The 4052-nt window shown below is 54.4% G+C and overlaps 1 pseudogene; it reads right to left on the bottom strand.

The window, feature by feature from the left end:
* Positions 1 to 1608: 1608 nt before the first annotated feature.
* Positions 1609 to 3401, bottom strand: LOC144134189 (uncharacterized; annotated as a pseudogene).
* Between the last annotated feature and the right edge of the window lie 651 nt (positions 3402 to 4052).

Below are 4052 nucleotides of genomic sequence, written 5' to 3' on the forward strand. Positions count from 1 at the left end.
GGCTGCTTTCCATTGGTTGGGCAGCCTTCCTTCTTGCCAGCACTTGTAGAAGTTCGTGAACGTTTTGATGGCCGCATCGTCGAGGTTCTTGATCGTTCTGTTGGTCACTCGATCGAGAACCGCGGCGGACCTGCCATTGAGATCCTGCAGGGCAACTCTGACTTCCCACGTCTGGATGTCTCGATCTAGCGTCTCGTTCTGGTTGCTTTGGTAAACCGGGTGTCTTTCCGTGGGGGTGGTTAGTAGGTACTTGGCGTCCAAGTGTCGTTTGACCTCGTCCTCCCCGTGTTCGCAAATTGCCTTGTGTAGGACCCTGGCCAGGTGGCTAAGTTGGTGGCCCTTGGTCTTGGTTTCGTCTGAGGAGGTGCCGCAGTATGTTCCGCGTCTTGCCCTTGTGCATCTGGCTGTCGGTTTCGTTGCAGACCTCGTTCCACTGTTGGGTGCATAGCACCCTGCAGTGGACCTCGATCTGCCTGTTGAGCTTGGCGATCTTCTTCCTTAGACTTCGGTTGGTTCGTCGCTTCTGCCACCTCGCCTTTATGGACTGCTTGGCTTCTATCAGGTGGGCCAGCCGACTGTCCATCTTGTCTATCCGTTCGTCCGTCTCCATGTCTTTGATGGCTCCTTCCATCGTCTCAACGACGTTGGCCGCCCATTGCTCGATGTCCGTAATGTCCAGTAGCACCGCGGGTAGCGCCTTTCGAAAGGCGTCCCAGTCCGTAATGCGATGCTTCCTTATGGCGGCGTTGCCTTGGCCTTCGAGCGGTACGACGACCTCCACGATGTAGTGATCGCTGCCCAGCTCTTGGCTCGTGTTTCCCCATTTTGATTCTCTCGATCTTCCGTTGGTTTTGACGAAGGTAAGGTCCGGAGTGGTGTCTCTCGTAACCGATGTGCCGATCCTGGTGGGAAAGGCCGGATCCGTGATTAGGTTCAGTCCCATGTCGGTGGCGTCTTGCATCAGCTCTCTCTCCTTGACCGTCGTTCTGTGGTGGCCCCAATCCATCATTGGTACTAGGCGCGAACACACACAGAACGCAAGGAAGGGAACGGGACAAAGCGCCTTCCTTGTGTTCTGTGTGTGTTCGCGCCTAGTACCAATGATTAATTGTGACCAACTCGCCCAAGCAGACGTTCTTTTAAGGTAGCCCCAGTCTTGGCTCGGAGCGTTAAAGTCTCCGCACACTAGGAGTGTATTGCTCCCCGCGACTGAAGTCGCCTTGTGGAATAGTGCCTTGAACCTCTATTGTCTGTGGGACAGATTGTTGTAGACGTTCACCAGGAAAGTGCTCTCCTTCCTGTTCTTGCCCGTGATTACTTCCACCGTGCAGTGTTTGATGGCACTTCTGCAGATAATTTCGTGTTTCATGAAGGTGATCCCTTTCCTGACGAAGGTACATACCCCTCTGCCCTTGCCCTTGGACGTGTCACTTTTGCTCGGCGGGCTGTCGTGTGACCGGTAGCCCGGTAGTCTCGGCGTCTCTTCAATGTGTGTTTCTTGAATCATTATGACGTCTGGTTTTCTGGTTAGCTGCTGCAAATGTTGCTGCAGCACCGCTCTCGTGCCGGTAAAGCCGTTGCAGTTCCAGTGTCAGACCAAGAGGTCTCTCACTGGCGGTGTAGATTCTGCTGTACGTGCTGTCCCGTCCATGATTGCTGCAGTTTGGCGATGATCTGTGCCTCCATACTTTGTATTTGTGCCTGTATCTGCGCCTGAAGCTGTGCCTTCATCTGCGCCATCCTGTTCTGGATAGTGCTGTGTATGTTCGCTGTCATCTGCTGAACCGTTTGCGCGAGCGCAGTGAGGCGTTCGTTGGTTACCTTGCTGGTCGCCTCAAGACGGTCGAGTCTGCCGTCCTGTTTTTCGATTCTCTCCATTATCATTTGTTCCTTGGTGCCCTCTATGCCTCTCCTCTTGGGAGCCGGTCCCGCCGCTTTCGTGGCTCTCGGGTCCACCTCTACCTCTGGTTCGTCCTCGGTTATCTCTTCTTGTTTCCTCTCTTGTGCGAGCTGCGGCAGCAGCTGCTGCTGTTTCTGCATCGTAGTTAATGTCATTAGCTTCTCGTTGATTTCCTTGATGGTTGCGTCCTGTTCGGCGATTCTCCGCATTAGCATCTCGTTCTCGTCTCTTAGGGCTTGAACACCCCGTTCTCTTCTTGGATCTTCGCGGCGTTTTGCGCCGGTGGTTGTCCCTTCTCTGCCATGTTTGCCTTGACTGCTTCGGCTGAGGCGACTCTCTCCCTCGACTGCAACGGCCTGTGGCGGCTGGCGCTCTTGCCTCCCTTGCTGTTGTCCCTCTTGCGGCTGCTGTCGCGCTGCCTCGAATCCCTGCGGGGTCTCTCGGCAGAGGGCGCTCGCAGCGGCGAAAAGCTTTCCGGATCCGGTTGTTGCTGCATGGCTTCCATCTTGCGTTCCCATTGCCGTTTTTTGACCACGTACGGCATCTTGTACTTGTTTTTGCATTCCCTCTCGCCCGTTGGATTCTTTCCCCCGCAGAGCTTGCACTTGGGCTTGCATTCGCGTTTGTGATCCTCGCTGGGGTTCACGATTCCGCAGCCGAAGCACACTCTGGTGTTGGGATTCGGGCATACGTCTCTTCTATGGACGACCTTGCTGCATTGCCTGTACACGTCAAAGTGCTTGGGGTAAAGCCCGCACCTGTCTAATATCGAGCCATACTTGACGTAGTTCGGTACATTCTGTCCTGCGAAGAGTACTATCACCGTGGTTGTATTGCCGATTCTGTGCGCCTCCACAGCTAGGGGGTTGCGCGGGTTCACAATGTTTTCGGCTGTCTCCTCCGGGGTGTCTTCTGCGGCTATGCCTCGGATGACTCCCTTGACCGTGCCGTCCGGCGCCGTTCGGTAGGCGCTGATTTCGTATGTCCTGTCTCCTATGTTAAGGGCTTTGACCTTAAAGTACAGTGTGGCACGCCTCTCGTCCGGGGTGCTGACCACGATGGTGTTTCGCTGCGCGTTTGTGCAGATGGTGTCTGCTTTGGCTTCTTCCTTCGTTACTCGAGCCACCGTCATGACGGCCGACATAATTATTGAAACTTCAGTTCTCGCTACGTTGAGACCTCCACGTGGTCTCATGACTATCTTGGTGTCTTCTTTCGGCATGTCTATCGGCATCCTCGCCGCTTTCGTTATCGAGGCTGCAACTCTTTTAGCAGAGCTGGTCCCAGTCTTGGGTCTAGACTGGCGAGTAATGGCGGCGGACTCACCGTTTTCTTTGCCGGCCATGATCTGCTTGATGCGCTTGCCGGAGGCCGACCAGCCTTCGGCTTCTTCAGGTGTAATGTCCTCTCCGTGAACTTCAATGCTCGTATGCCCGCCGAGACTGCCGATGCTCGGCGCTGACGCCATGTTGTCTCCAATCGACGTGGCCACTTCCATTTCGGACGCCCTCTTGGTCGTACTCGTCGCCGGGTTAGGCCTAGCGGCCGAGCCCGTCGCCACCGGTGGCCGTACTCGTGGTAGGCTTTCGTAAGGCTTTGCGAAAAGTCCGCACCGCACCAGAGAAAAGTCCTCGTAAATCGAGAGAATCACGTACCGCTTGGTCAAAACTGGTACCCGTCGATGTCCCGCACCTTCGCGCACACTTTGGTACCTGTTATATTGCGGTAATTGTAAATTAACACTGCGTTAATTGGCATAATAGCCGGAGCCGATGTGAAGCACGTCCGCTCCCGTCGGCGACCGCAGCGCCACCCCTGCACCAAATGGCGGTGAAAAAGAACATAGCATGACGTGTTAAAATGGGGCAATTACAACTCGGCACCGTAGGCACCGACGTCCCTGTGCGCCTTTAGCGCTCAATTTCTGTTCTCTGCGGAAATCAAGTAGCGCAGTTTGTCGCACAGCAGGCATTGCAAAATTAATTTTTTCACTTCAAAAACTTCCAAGATATAATCCTGCAAATGTTATCGAACGCGCCTTACCGCAAACCTTCAGACTGGGCTAACTGAATAGGTCACAGTGAAATTCAGGAAGTTATCCACGGAATTAGAAGGAAGTGTATTGTAACTGACGTACGCCGTGGGTTCTAGT

The sequence above is a fragment of the Amblyomma americanum genome, chromosome 5 (genome assembly GCF_052857255.1).
Source record: "Amblyomma americanum isolate KBUSLIRL-KWMA chromosome 5, ASM5285725v1, whole genome shotgun sequence".
In the NCBI taxonomy this organism is placed as follows: domain Eukaryota; kingdom Metazoa; phylum Arthropoda; class Arachnida; order Ixodida; family Ixodidae; genus Amblyomma; species Amblyomma americanum.